This window comes from Solanum verrucosum, unplaced genomic scaffold (genome assembly GCF_900185275.1).
Source record: "Solanum verrucosum unplaced genomic scaffold, falcon-dt-bn FXZP01000181.1, whole genome shotgun sequence".
In the NCBI taxonomy this organism is placed as follows: domain Eukaryota; kingdom Viridiplantae; phylum Streptophyta; class Magnoliopsida; order Solanales; family Solanaceae; genus Solanum; species Solanum verrucosum.
In genome coordinates, this window is record NW_026020407.1 from 611,436 (window position 1) to 628,151 (window position 16,716).

Below are 16,716 nucleotides of genomic sequence, written 5' to 3' on the forward strand. Positions count from 1 at the left end.
AGAACGTAGCAATTTTTCATCACTTCCAGCCCCGAAATCAAAAGATTTCTCTATGGAATTCATCACCATGTATGTGGGATTTCAATAGTGGATTCCTTTCACCTATTAGGTTCCTAGATTTTAGTCAGAATCTTGATTCCCTTACTATTATCTAGACCTACGGTTTATTGAGTATTACAGATTGTTGGGTTTTAGATGTTAGAATGATCCAAATCCGGTTATCATATTATTTCTTAGTTTCTTACAGGATATTTATAACCCTAGTTGTGTAGATTCGTTTAGTTCATGAATTACACATGTTAGGTCAGTCTTAACATATATACATGCTTTAGTTTACGAATGTCACATTTTCTATTATAATTGTTGCATTCTCAGAGTTTGCAAGTCAGTAATTGAGTTATCCCATACTTCAGCATTTCAGTCATAATATTGCTTATATACATTCTAAGTGGGAGTAGGTTTAGACCGAGTGGACTAGGGTTCAACGTACTGAAATAATCACAGAATTACAGGCCCCCGTAGGTTTATAAGTCCCCTCTATGGGCATTACACTTTAGTGATCACGCCAGTCATGTCTTTATACCTCTGGCAGGGTATATTAGGTCTTCTCGTTGGGGAGCATACATCGGACTCCACATTTAGCTCATGTTGTTTTATGTCGGTTATTAGTTGCTCCCACAATCAGATTCTATTACATTGACTATGTTTTTTTTTACAGTCAGATTTCAGGTTCGGCATGTTATAAACTTGGTCATTGTATTTAGTTATTTCATGTTTAGTATTCTTAGTATAGTATCATGCTTAACTCTTATCATTGATCAGATATATGCTTGTTCAGTTATGTTTATTATTCAACTTTACTCTATCTTGCATGCTCAGCACCTTTCAAGTACTGACACATACTCTGCGCTACATCTTCTCGTGATGTAGGTTCAGGTCCTCAGCTTCCAGATCACGTATAGATCGGTTCCCAATCTTCAGCTCTGCAGTATCAGTGGTAAGACCTCATACTCCGATGATGACAAATATGTTTCTTTTGCTTTAGTCTTAGTTTCAGTTTTTCCTAGATTTAGTTGGGGCATATCCCAACACTTCTAGTTAGTTAGAGGCTTATTTCAAACATAGTTAGTTTCATCTTTAGCATTTGAGTTTGACCTTTTAGTTGTTGTTAAACTATCATTTTTGTTTTATATATTTAGATAGTTATGGGTATTCCTGATCATTTCATTTCAAGTTATTGTATGATTTATCTTCCTCATAGTATTTCCTTACTTCAATTTATTTAGTATGCTTATGATATGCCAGCAGGGTTAGCTTGGGGTCACTCGTGATCCTACGTCTTGTGTCCGCGTCCTGCGGGTAGCTTCTGGGCGTAACAAACTTGGTATCAGAGCACTAGGTTTAACTGTCCGAGGATTTCTGAAAATATGGACTAAGTAGAGTCCTTTCATGGGTGTGAAGTGCACCACATCTAATAAGAGGGAGGCTACGAAGGAAAACTTCATTTTCTTGATATTCTTATTGTGCGTAAGGTATATCTCTTTCTAATCCATCGTTATGCACTTTTAGATCATGCCTCCTCGTAGAGTTTACGGAAGGAATGCGAATGCAAGAAATACTAACGCAGCTCCTCCAGTCCCAGATCAGGAAGTTTCGAATGTTGAGTTTCAGAACGCCATTCAGCTTTTGGGTCAGAGTGTGATTAACCAGAACAACCAACAAGTTCTAGTTCCTGCAAATGCTAGTGGTGGATCAGTGACAACCAGGGTTCGTGATTTTGTTAGGATTAATCTGCCTGAGTTCTTAGGATCGCAGATTGGTGAGGATCCCCAAAACTTCATAGATTAGTTCAAGAAAATCTTTGGAGTGATGCAAGTGACTGGTAATAATAGGGTAGAGTTGGCATCCTATCAGCTTAAGGATGTAGCTCACATTTGGTATACTAAATGGAAAGAGAACAGGGGTATGAATGCAACTCCTATCACTTGGGAATGCTTTAGTGAGACTTTTCTGGACAGGTTCTTCCCAAGAGATTTGAGGGAGGAAAAAGCTCAGGAGTTCATGAATTTGAGGCAAGGCAACATGATAGTCCAAGAATACGGACTCAAGTTCACCCAACTCTATAGGTATGCTCCTTACATGGTTGTCGATTCCAAGGCTCAAATGAACAAGTTTCTATATGAGGTATCCGACCTAGTTAAGACAGAGTGTAGAAATGCTATGTTACTGGAAAATATGAACATCTCTAGGCTCATGAATCATGCTCAAACATACGGAACATGCTAAGGACAATAAGAAGGCTAGGATAGGTAACTATGAGTATTCTCAGCACAAATCGGGTGGTGGAAATCGCTCTCAGTTCTAGTATAAATCTTCAGCTCTAGCACCTTCATCAGCTAGTGTTCCATACTCCAAGTTCTGACATGATTAGAAAGGTAGGGCATCAGGCTCTAAGTCTCAGAGGAGTGTTTCAGGCACCAAAACCTACCCAACTTGTCCAAAGTGTTGTAATAACCATCCGGGCGAGTATCTTGCAGGAAAGGAAAGATGCTTTGGGTACGGTTAGTCTAGTCACAGGTTGAGAGATTTTTCTTCTGCTAAACATGGTCAAGGGGGTAATAATGGTAGAGCTCAGTCCACAACTTCAGTAGCACCAGCAGGTCTCCCGACTCATCAAGGTAAATCATCTTGTGCAGGTGGCGGATAGCGCCAAAATAGGTTGTATGCTCTTCAGGCTCGCCAGTATAAGGAAGATTCTCTTGATGTGGTCACTGGTACGTTGCGAGTTTTTAACTTAAATGTGTATGCTTTGTTAGATCCAGGGGGTACTCTTTCCTTTGTAACTCCTTACATAGCAATAAACTTCAGTGTCAGTCCAGAAACTCTCTCAGAACCCTTCTTAGTCTCTACTCCAGTCGGTGACCCAGTTATCACTAAACGGGGATACAAAAATTGCCCTGTCAGAGTTTCTCAAAAAGTAACCTCAGCAGATCTTGTAGAGTTAGAAATGGTAGACTTTGATATCATTCTAGGCATGGATTGGTTACATTCCAGTTATGCCTCAGTCGATTGTAGAACTAGGATTGTTCGATTTGAATTTCCAGATGAACCAATCTTAGAATGGAAGGGTAGTAGCTTAGCGCCTATGGGTCGATTCATTTCTTACCTTAACCCCACAAAGATGATCTCTAAGGGTTATCTCTATCATCTAGTTTGGGTTAACGATTCAAGCTCTAAAACCTCAACTCTTAAGTCAGTTCCTGTAGTTAATGAGTTTCCAGAAGATCTTTTCGGAGTTCCTCCCAAAAGGGAAATTGACTTTGGAATTGATCTCCTTTGAGATACCCAGCCTATTTCTATTCCTCCTTACAGAATGGCTCCAGTTGATCTTAAGGAATTGAAAGAGTAGTTAAAAGACCTTCTAGATAAGGGCTTTATCAGGCCCAGTATTTCCCCATGAGGTGTGCCAGTGCTGTTCGTGAAGAAGAAAAATGGTTCTCTCAGAATGTGCATTGACTATAGACATTTGAACAAAGTCACAATCAAGAATAAATACCCTATCCCCATGATTTTTGACTTGTTTGACCAACTTCAGAGTGCTAGTCATTTCTCAAAGATAGACCTCAGATCCAGTTATCATTAACTTAGAGTCAGGGATAGTGACATTGCAAAAACAGCCTTCAGAACTCGGTATGGTCATTACAAATTTGTAGTTATGTCATTTAGACTAACCAATGCTCTTACAGCTTTCATGGATTTGATGAACAGGGTGTTCAAACAGTATTTGGACATGTTCGTTATCGTCTTTATTGATGATATCCTCATTTACTCTAGGAATGAGGAAGATCATGCGAATCATTTGAGGGTTGTCCTGCAAACTCTCAAAGATCGCCAGTTATTTGCTAAGTTTAGGAAATGTGAGTTTTGGTTGCTATCAATTGCTTTCTTGGGAATATTGTATCTAGCGAAGGGATCCAAGTAGATTCTCAGAAAATAAAAGCAGTGAAACAGTGGCCCAGACCTACCTCTCCTACAGATATCAGAAGTTTTTTTAGGTTTGGCTAGTTATTACAGAAGGGTTTGGAGGTATTTTCATCTATTGACTCTCCATTGACTAAGTTGACTCAGAAAAAGGTTAAGTTTCGGTGGTCAGATGATTGTGAGAAAAGCTTTGCAGAACTGAAAACTAGGTTGACTACAACTCCTGTTTTGACTCTACCAGAGGGTTCAGACGGTTATGTTCTCTATTGTGATGCATCCAGAGTCGGCCTAGGTTGTGTATTGATGCAACGAGGTAAGTTTATAGCATATGCTTCTAAACAACTTAAGATGCATTAGAAGAACTATCCAACTCATGATCGCTAGTTTGTAGCGGTAGTATTTGCACTTAAGATTTGGAGACATTACTTGTATGGTGTTCACGTAGATGTGTTCACAGACCATAAGAGCCTTCAGTAGGTGTTCACCGAGAAAGAGTTGAATCTATGCTAGACGAGATGGCTTGAGTTCCTTAAGGATTATGATATGAGTGTGCATTACCATCCTGGTATGGAAAATGTAGTAGCATATGCCCTTAGCAGACTATCAATGGGTAGTGTAGCACATGTTGAGGAAGAAACGAAAGAACTAGCCAAAGATGTTTACATGCTTGCTCGTTTGGGTCAGAATATTTATTGGTAGCGGAGTTTCAGGAAAAGAAAGACAGAGATCCGATATTGCTTCAAGTAAAGGGTGCATTTCATCAGCGGAGAGTTGAGGTTTTATCCCAACGGGGGAGATTGTGTGCTTCGCTATCAGGGTCGATTATGTGTACCTAAGGTGGGTGAGTTACGACAGCAGATTCTTACAGTATCCCATAACTCCAGGTATTCTATTCATCTAGGCGCCACTAAGATGTATTGCAATCTGCAGGAAGTCTTTGGTGGAATGGTATGAAAAGGGATATAGCGGATTTTGTGGGTAAGTGCCCTAATTGTCAGGAAGTGAAGGTAGAACATCAGAAACCAAGAGGTATGACTTAAGAGATCAACATTCCTACTTGGAAGTGGTAAGTTATCAACATGGACTTCATTACAGGTTTACCTCGTACTCGCAGACAACATGACTCCATTTGGGTGATAGTTGATAGAGTTACTAAGTCTGCGTGTTTTTTGGCGGTTAAGGCTATAGACTCGACGGAGGACTACGCCAAACTTTACATTAATGAGATAGTCCGGTTTCATGGAGTTCCTTTGTCTATCATTTTAGATAGAGGTCCTCAGTTTACCTTCAATTTCTGGAAGTCATTTCAGAAAGGTCTTGGTATTCAGGTTAATCTTAGCACAACATTTCATGTACACACGGATGGTTAGGCAGAGCATACCATTTAGATCTTAGAGCACATGTTGAGAGCTTGTGTGATCGACTTCAATGGTAGTTGGGATGATCACCTTCCTCTTATAGAGATCGCCTACAATAATAGCTACCATTCCAGCATTTAGATAGCCCCTTAAGAGGCATTGTATGGGCGTAGATGCAGATCTCCAGTTGGTTGGTTTGAAGTAAGTGAAGCAGCCTTGATAGGGTCAGATTCGGTTTATTATACGATGGAAAAAGTTCAGCTCATTAGAGATAGACTTATGACAGCCCAAAGTCGCCATAAATCCTATGTAGATGTAAGGAGAAGGGACTTGGACTTCCAAGTAGATGATTTGGTGTTCCTGAAAGTGTCACCTATGAAGGGGGTGATGAGATTTGGAAAGAAAAGAAAGCTTAGTCCAAGATATGTAGGCCCTTACAAGATCTTGAAAAGAGTAAGGTAAAGTGGCTTATGAGTTAGAGTTACCAGTAGAATTAGCATAAATGCATATGGTCTTTCGCATTTCGTTGTTGAAGAAGTGTGTGGGTGATCCAGCATCTATAGTACCTTTAGAAAGTGTGGCTGTGAAGGATAATCTCACTTATGAGGATGTGCCAGTTGAGATTCTTGATCGTCAGGCTCGAAGGTTGAGAAACAAAAAAGTCGCTACTGAAGGTTTTGTGGAGGAGTTAGTCCATAGAGGGAGCTACTTGGGAAGCAAAAGTAGCCATGAAGGCCAAGTATCCTCACCTCTTTCCTTCCAATTCCAGTCCTGCTTGAGGTAATAGTTCCTCTATAGTTTTTCAGTCATTCATGCACTGATTCAGTCTTAGTATCATGTTCCTTCAGTTTGTACTTGCATTTTTAGTGTATTTGCATGTTCGTGGAACTTAGTTCAGTTAGAAATCAGTTTCGAGTAGTTTAGTGGTAGGCTTACAACTCTTCCCCTCCATATTCAGCTAGTTTAGTCTTCATTCGAGGATGAATGTTCCCAAGGGGAAGATAATGTAACACCCTGTATACTAGAACTACCAAAATACATATTTGTCAGAAGTTGCAGGTGCAACAAACGGTTGCCACCCAAGGTCCGTTCTGGTGGTCCTTGGTTCACCACCTGCAACCCCCATCCCAGAACCCCTTAGAAAATCAGCTAACAGTTAACCCATGCCAGGACCTACAGACCATATGTCAGACCAAGGTTTGTGGTCCAGGGCCATGGGTCAAACCCCCAAAATTCAGATTCCAGTATCGATCAACGGCCAACCAGAATGGACCATCGGTCCATCCACGGTCTGTCAGTCTGGTCCGTCAGTTGGCTTAACAGTTTTTAAGTCAGGGGTTGTTTGGTATTTTCACTATGCGTTGGACCCCTAAACTAGGTAGGTTTGATCAGTTTTATCCTAGTTAACTAATTAGAACCTAATCTAATCAATTATTCACCAAAATCACGCAAAACTTATAGCAAAATAGAGGAGAAAGTGGAGCTACCCTAGTTTAAGAACGCAATGAGTTTTCATCATTTCTCTGTGGAATTCATCACATGTGAGATTTCACTAGTGGGTTCCTTTCACCCATTAAGTCCCTAGATTTCCGTCATAATCTTGATTCCCTTAATATTATCTAGACCTAGGGTTTCTTAAATGCTACAGATTGTTGGGTTTTAGCTGTTAGAATGATCCAAATCAGATTATCATATTGTTTCTTAGTTTCTTACATGATATTTAGAACCCTAGTTTGTATATTTGTTTAGTTCATGAATAACATATGCTAGGTCTGCCTAAACAGATATATATGCTTCAGTTTACGAATGTTACATTATCAGTTATAATTGTTGCATTCTTGGAGTTTGTATTTCAGTAATTGAGCTATCCCGTACCTCACCATTTCAGTCATAATATTGCTTATATATATTCTAATTGGGAGTAGGCTTAGACTAAGTGGACTAGGGTTCAGTGTACCCGAATAGTCCCAGAAATACGTGCCCCCGTAGATTTATAAGTCCCCTCTGTGGCCATTACATTTTAGTGATCATGCTAGTCATGCCTCTATACCTCTGGTAGGGTCTATTGGGTCCTCTCGATTGGGCGTATACATCGGACCCCACATTTAGCTCATGTGGTTTTATGTCGGTTATTAGTAGCTCCCATTTTTCTCCTTTCAAACAAAGAAAAATGGATGAAGTTTTTCTATTTGGAATCGTGTTAGGCCTAATTCCTATTACTTTGGCTGGATTATTCCTAACTGCATATTTACAATACAGGCGATAGTCGGATTCTATTGCATTGACCATGTTATCAGTTACAGTCATATTTCAATCTTAGCATGTTATAAACTTGGTCATTACATTCAGTTATTTCACACTCAGTATTCTTAGTATAGTATCATGCTTATCTCTTATCATTGATTAGATATATGCTTGTTCAGTTATGTTTATTATTCATCTTTACTCTATCCTGCATTCTCAGTACCTTTCAAGTACTGATGCATACTCTGCGCTACATCCTCTTGTGATGTAGGTTTAGGTCCTCAGCTTTCAGATCACGCATAGATCGGTTCCCGATCTTCAGCTCATTAGTATCAGTGGTGAGTCCTCATTCTCCGAGTACGACATGCATGTTTCTTTTGCTTTAGTCTTTAGTTTCAATTTTTGCTAGATTTAGTTGGGGCATGTCCCAACACTTCTAGTCAGTTAAAGGCTTATTTCAGACATAGTTAGTTTCAACTTTAGCATTTGAGTTTGACCTTTCAGTTGATGTTAAACTCTTAGTTTTCTTTTATATATTCAGATAGTTATGGGTATTCCCCATTATTTCATTTCAGTTTATCGTATGATTTAGCTTCCACATAATATTTCTTTACTTTAGTTTATTTAGTATGCTTATGATATGCCAACAGGGTTAGCTGGGGTCACTTGTGATCCTAGGTCCCGTGTCCGTGTCCTGGGGTAGCTTCGGGGCGTGACATATCATCTCTATCGTACCAACGAAAATTTTCCCGTATTACTATCTGGAACTAACTAAGGGCTCTCATTTAGTTCTTTCTCATAACAAAACCTCATCTTCCTCACCCTCCTCATTAATAACCTTAGATGGAAATATCACACCATCATTATCATGGTAGGATCATTAACCTTCTCTTTCTAACATCACTCCATTACAAAAAAGGACCTCTGAAAAGATATCTCCCATACTCTTTGGAACTCATTACTATCTTAATCTCGGACACTTGGCTTGATTTCTCATCTTATCATCTCCCCCTTAGATCTAAAGCTAACACTTGAAAGCTATGGACCTATTCTATCATATCTGACTGGTCTACATCCTCTTTTTACTCTAACACTCAGGAGAAACTTATCTCATGACTACCAAACTCTCCATAAGCAGCTACTAAGACCTCTTTCTAAGGTGTTTCTCTTAACCTCTTCTGATTACATACCGTCTCGGTACACCTCTTAATGCTCTAGTTACTCTTGTGACTTATCCACAATTCACTGCCTTTATCTAAACGTTAGGGTCTCTCACTTGTACCAATCATATTTTTGCAACTAATCACCTCAATTTCTCTCCTGCTCTATGTTAAGTCTTCTAGATCAAATCTCAAGACTAACATCATCACCCTTATGTTGCCATTCTTTTGGTTATGACACTCATCTCAAATTCGAGCTTAATGTTTATTACGATACCCAAATATCAACATGATTGCTCCCCTACTGCACTAACTCACCACTACTATACCCAAATTTTGAAACACTCATCCACTAGGACCTTATGACAAATAGTCAATCCTTACCTCTCAGTCTCTACACTCACCAATTACCATCACATTTCACTTCACAACTTAAGTACTATCTACTCGCTTACTGCGCATTATCTCTCAAATAGTTCTATCATCCTCTAAATACCACAGGGTTCCGCCTTTCAAAGTTCATCAACCGAGCTTGGGTCTACTACCTCATGAATACTCTACTATCTGATTCCACACAAATACTTAGTCTCCTCAAACACGATGACACATCGACATCAACTCTATTCTGGTTAACAATATACTCTATATCATCATGAGTTCATGACTAGTAACTACTCATCTTATCACGAACTCTTCTACAACCATACTATTCCTTACTTGAATCTTAAAGGAACTCATCACTTAAAACTTACTAGCTGAACGATTGCAATAACATAATCTTCCCCATCACTATCTCTTTCCCTTAGATTACTGAACCTCTGCATACTTTTCTCTTGACTTAAGGGCACTCTTTACTACTACTGCTCATAATCTTGTAACTCATACTACCTTTCTGGGTGAAAATACTACCCAAGCTCTATTCATACCTCCTCATAAGGATCTCAGCTTAAACAAGTCTTAGGGAAGAAAGTACATCTCATTTTTATCATGAATGCACGATTGATATGAATATGGGTGCATTCCTCTGAAACTGACCACTTACTCACTCATGGGCTTATCTCAAGCCCCTCTGGAGTCTCATAACTTCCTCAAAGATAATTCATCTATAAGGATCTTGGGATTTACTTTTCAACCACCTCTAGTATGACGGGTAGTCGAATAAATCTGAAAAATGCACGAGTATGAATAAATCTCTATGACAGCTCTATTTCACGATTACGAATATGAAAGAAGGAAAACTTTTCCTAAATGTCAGTAGTCACTGATTTATAGAAGTGGGGCCCTCACAACCATAAACTAGATCCTACTTGACACGACTTCATAGACACCCTAGGACACTTGAACTGTGTGCTCTAATAAAAAGTTTGTCACAACCTGAGTCTACACCTTGGACATGGCCGACACTCAAGAACCATTGTTGATCCCCAAGCAAACCCTCATCCAGGCTTACTACAAGCGGAAGACTAACTTAAGCATGCAAAAGCTTAAAAACTGGAATGATTAATTCTGAATAAAAATAATATATTCACCTCGCCATATAATAGGAAACTTAAGTCTTTAAAACATTTAACAAAGTAAATGAACAGACTTTTGAAACTCTACCGTCTATCTATGAAGCCTCTAACTGACAAAGATGGAAGTTGGGACACGACCCATGACATCCTAACAACTGATATAAATGAAAGTACAAGTGGAACTCCGAAAGCAAGGAGGCTCACCATAGCTAACTCGAACTGCATTGGTATCAACGAAACACCTGTTGATGATCCTGAGTACCTATATCTGCATCATGAAACGATGAAGGCCAAATGGCTCAGAACATGGAATGTACGAGCATGTAAGGGGAATTCTAAAGCATAAACATAAGCTTAGACTGGCGGAAAAGAAACATACTTACGTCTTCTCAACTCACTCAACTCAAAGAGACATAGTTAAACTCAACTCAGAGAAAATATGGCTCAACTCAATGGTGAGATATTCAACTTAGTGAAATAAGTGTCAACTCAAAAATAAGATATTCAACTCAGTGAAATAAGGTTCAACTTAACAATAAGATATTCAACTCAGTGAAATAAAGCTCAACTCAATAATAAGATATTCAACTCAGTGAACTAAGGCTCAACTCAATTATCAGATACTCGACTCTGAGTACTCAACTCTGGATACTCAACTCAATATAAAGCAACAATACAAATGTAATAAATGGAAAGCTTTTAAAACAGTAGAAAGAAACTCAATGTATAGAAAAATACAATAGTAACTTAGTTTGTACATAAGGATACAAGATAAATTTTGCTTGTATATGCAAATACAAAGCAAACTCTATGTATATAAAAATACAAAATATCTCTGTGGGAGTTTCTCTAATCGACAGCCATCACTATGAGCTATGTGATGATACAACGTCTTGCCTCACGCTACTAGGGCAGTCCTACACCTTGTCGAGGGTATTGTACCTAACTACTAAGTGGATCCACTAGTCTATGCGAAAAGGCACTAAGGAATCATCTAAAAAGTATGACCTTTTTCTACCCATGCTAGCTACACGGTTTATGGAGACTTTGAATTATCTAAACTAAAGATCGTCCCCAAATCGGTGCTTCATACTACTCCCAAAATTTAACTAGCTCATATGTTTAAAAACATAACTCTTTCTGTGGTAGGGAAGTTGCATCAATGGACATTCGAGCAGCGGGTCAGAATTCTCTCTGTTTTTCCTCTTGAATTAACAATGAGAAAGGTTGTGCCATTGAAGGGAGTGGGTTCATCATAAGAATATTACCCCTCACCACTATATATACCTCATCTAATCCCATGAGAAATTGAATCAAACGACGATCCTGTTTTGTTTTATGCATATTGTAGTTAGCACCACACAAACAAACACAACTGCACTAATTTTTCACGTTTAATGTGCTTAGTTCTTCCCATAATTTCTTCATCCTTCTGTAGTAAACAGTGATATCGCGAATCCCCTGTGTGAGATCATTGATTTTGTTCTGGATCTGGTACAACTTAGCTCTATTTGTATCATCATAGCGATCCTCTAGCTCTTTCCAAAGTTCCACAAAATCGTTGACATATTCCACACTGTCCAAAATTTCCTTAGTTAGAGAGTTCAGAATCCAGGATGTTACCATGTCGTTGCACCTCTGCCATTGGCGGGACTGGGATGAATTTGCAGCTCGCTTCATACAGTGTCACGAACCAGACCATTGTGAGTGGCACCCACACTAACCCTCCGATGGGAGAACCATTACTACAACCTAACTACACAACTACTACGAAAAACTAAGGCATATAAAGATACAGAAGCAGGTTTGAATGCAAAAATAAACTGGAGTTACCATAAAATCTGAAAGTTAAACAAACGACTATCAAAACATTGTGGAAAACAACCTCTAGAACCTGAAGGTCAATGTGCCAAAACCTCTAACAATCCACAAGTCTAAGGAATAGGGTTACAACCCCCTAACCTAAAACATAATCAATAGCTAAAGAACTTGTCTAAGTTCGCGAGAACAGACTAAAACAAAAAGAGAACTCATGGTAGCCTGGAAGAACTGGCTTACCCTTGAATTCGATCCCGTTCACTCATCTTTTAGATCAGGTCTATCAATAGATTCCCGAAGATGCCCTGTACTCAACAAAGAATGAACAAGTGCAGTATCAATACACAACCACAGTGTACTGGTAGGATCACGCGGCTATTTCAGTAAATGCAACATATATAAGCAGTCACAACAAAGTAGACATGACATGCACATAATATATACACAGTTATCATTTCAAGAGAAATGTACAATTTCCACATTCTCAGTAACAAGTAAATATAGAAATTCAATGGTCCTCTAATGGAACCCATACCCAAACTGTAAGTACACCGAAACGTGATACCCAATCTCAATTAGTGTGCCGGACGTGACACCCGATCCCATATATGCTCCAAAATGTGGCACCCGGTCCAAGTTAGGGTGACGAAACGTGATGCCCGATCCATTCAACACAACCACAATCACAATCATACTCATATGTACATTTTCATAATCATACAAACAATTGTTGAATCATGGTATACATTTGTCCATTCATACTCATTTCATTAGGTTTGATTAACAATGTTACATTCATATACAATCATGCATTACAATGAAGTAATTACCACCACATATCACATCAACATGAAATCAAACCATCACCTACCTCGAAACCAAGCTTGAATCCTCCTAAGATACTTGATTCTTTCCCTTCCAGATTCTTTCCGCTTGTTTCAGGTCTACAAACAATTAATTCAATGCGAGGATCAATAATTAAGGTCTAATTTACCGGGATTATAACAAATCCAATAACCCAAGACCAACCCATGATCCTAAGGTGCAGCTAGGGCTCTTCCCCCACCATCCAATTCATTTCAAAACCCTCCCCCCAATAGTAAATAACCAAGAATCGAAGTTCTACAGATCGAAAAATGAATTAGGGGAGTAAGATCCTTACCTTTAGCACCAAAAGTAGTGGAAAACTGTCAAGAAATCGTTTGGGGACGTCTCCTAGGTCTCAAGAATGAAACTTGCAGAAAATAACATTTTTGGGATTTAATTCTGACTTAATTCACCACTGAGATACTACAGCGGACCCCATCCCGCCACAGCGGCTTTGCCCTGGCGGCTTACAGGGAAACAGAGAGTCAAAATTAGAGTTTCAAACCCCCATTTCACAACACACCTTCTACTCATGACGTTCAAAGACTACCCCTTCACGTTAAGATCAGTTTCGGGAGTTTCACTCGCCTGAATTTGATTTCATAAAATTGCACGGGTTCTTTAACGCCTTAGCTATCTACTCATGTAATCAAAATTAATATTAAACCTCTCGCTCATTACCAGATTTCTCTAGATTCACATGACTCTTATTTTGTCAAAACCTAGACTAGGCTAGGAAATTTCAAGTTACTACCAAAAAGTTTTCAGGCCCAAAAAATTTTCCCCGATGGCTTTTCTATAATGACGGGAACATGTCATTACAATAGCTACCAATTTACCCATCACTCGTCCCCTAGTGACAAACTAGGAAAAATGTCTAAAGTGAGAGTGGAGTAGAACCTGAGTCATCAAACAACTGGGGATACTTGTCTCGTATGTCCTTCTCGATTTCCCAAGTAGATTCCTCAACTGGAAGATGCTTCCATTGAACTTTCACGAACTTAATCTCTTTGATCCTCAGCTTTCGGACATCGCGATCAAGAATCACAATCGATTCCTCCTCATAATGAAGGTCTTTGTCTAACAACACTGAGTCCCATTTTGTGATGTAATCCCTGTCCCTATGATATCTCAAATGGACCAACGTATCTAGGACTAAGTTTGCCTATGTTTCAGAAATTTGGTCAACATCTTATGCTCATTACCAGTCATCACAGGACCCAACAAAGGACTGAAGAAGGCATTAGTACTTACAGTTCCACCCACCTTAGGGATAGTAATAGCAATAGCGGGTTTGGCGGGAGCCTGAGTCACTTGAACTGTGGGAAGAACTCAAGGACCCACCAATCCTTTCAGGAAAGTCATAATCTGTTGAGCTAATACTAGGTCTAAGAGAGGAATACCTGTAGTCTCAGCATGTACCTCTTCCTTTTGTCCAACAGCCTCCTCATTCTCAACCTCAACATTCTCCTCTATCTCTTCATAATGGGCAGGAGGATCCTCATTTATGGGCATATTCTCAACCGGAACTCCACCCCTAGCAGGTGCTACCCTTCATCGGCCTTTACCTCTTACTATTTCTCTACCCCTGCCTCAACCGCGACATCTTGTTGCGGACTTCTCAGTGGGATCATTCATGGGAGTTACATGTCTGACAACGTTAAAGTGAGTGTTAACCATCTGCGGATAGAGAGTGAAGAACATTAGATACCAATTCAGATCACCAGATACCAATTGGAATCAAGTTATAGCACGAAAGGAGACAAGAGAAAACAAAGAGATTTCTTAAAGTCCTATAGACTCTTGAAGAAAAGTCCAAACATCTCTGTACCATCCCACAAGATTCTACTAGACTCGTTTTGGGACACCGAGATCAACGAACCTAGGGCTCTGATACCAACTTTTGTCATGACCCAGACCGTCGTGAGTGACACCTACACTAACCCTCTGGTGGGAGAACCATTACGACAACCCAACTACACAACTACTACGAAAAACTAAGGCATTTAAAGATACGGAAGAAGGTTTAAATGGAGAAATAAACTGGAGTTCCCATAAACTTCAAAAGTTAAACAAACGACTTTCAAAATATTACGGAAAACAACCCCTAGAACCTGAAAGTCAATGTACCAAAACCTCTAACAATCCACAAGTCTAAGGAATAGGATTACAACCCCGAAAGCTAAAACATAACAAACATCTAAAGAACTAGTCTAAGTCAGAGAGAATGGACTAAAACAAAAAAAACAAATCATGGTAGTCTCGATGAACTGGCTCACCCTTGAATTCGATCCTGATCACTAAACTCCTAGATGAGGTCTATCAATAGCCTCTTGAAGATGCCCTATATTCAACAAAGAATGAGCATGTGCAGTATCAGTACGCAACCACAGTGTACTGGTAGGATCATGCAGTTATTTCAGTAAACACAACATATATAAGCAGTCACAACAAAGTAGACATTACATGCACAAAATATATACACAGTTATCATTTCAAGAGCAATGTACAATTTCCACATTCTCAATAACAAGTAAATATGGCAACTCAATAGTCCTCTCATGGAACCCATACCCAAACTGTTAGTGTACTGAAACGTGGTACCCAATCCCAATTAGTGTGCCGAATGTAACATCCAATCCCATAAATGTGTCGGAACGTGGCACCCAATCCAAGTTAGTATGCCAAAACATGACTCCCGATCCTTTCAACAAAACCACAATCACAATCACACTCATATGTACATTCTCATAATTATACAATCAAATGTTGAATCATGGCATACATTTGTTCATTCATACTCATTTTATTAGGTTTGATCAACAATGCTACATTCATATACATTCATGCATTACAATAAAGCAATTACCAACACATATCACATAAACATGAAATCAAACCATCACCTACCTTGAAACAAAGCTTGAATCCTCCTAAGATACTTAATTCTTCCCTTTCAGAATTCTTTCCGCATGTTCTAGGTCTACAAACAATCAATTCAATGCGTGGATCAACAATGAATGTCTAATTTACCTGGATTATAAAAAACCCAATAACCCAAGACCAATCCATGATCCTAAGGTGCAGCTAGGGCTTTTCCCCACCATCCAATTCAGTTCAAAACCCTCCCCAATAGTAAATAGCCAAGAATCTAAGTTCTATGGATCGAAAAATGGATTAGGGTAGTAAAACCCTTACCTTTAGCACTAAAAAGGTGGAAAATTGTCAAGAAATCACGTGGGGTCCTCTCCTAGCTCTCAAGAATGAAACTTGTAGAAAATAACATTTTTGGGGTTCAATTACGACTTAATTTGTGACTGAGCCTCTACGGCAGACCCCATCCCGCCACAGCGGCCCCGCCCTGGCGGGAATAATCCCAAACCTGGAGGCCTACACGGAAATAGAGAGTCGAAATTAGAGTTTCAAACCCCCATTTAACAACACACCTTCTACTCATGACGTTCAAAGAATACCCCTTTCACGCTAAAATCAGTTTTGGGAGTTTCACTCGCCCGAATAGTATTTTGTAAAGTCGTACGGATTCCTTAACGCCTTAGCTATCTACTCATGCAATCAAAACTAATATTAAACATCTCACTCATTACCAAATTTTTCTAGACTCACATGACTCCGATTTCATTCAAATATGGACTAGGCAATGAAATTTCAAGTTACTACCAAAAAGTTTTCTGGCCCAAAAAATTTTCCCCGATGGCTTTTATATAACGACGGGAACATGTCATTACACAAAGCTTCCATCGATGAAACCAAGTT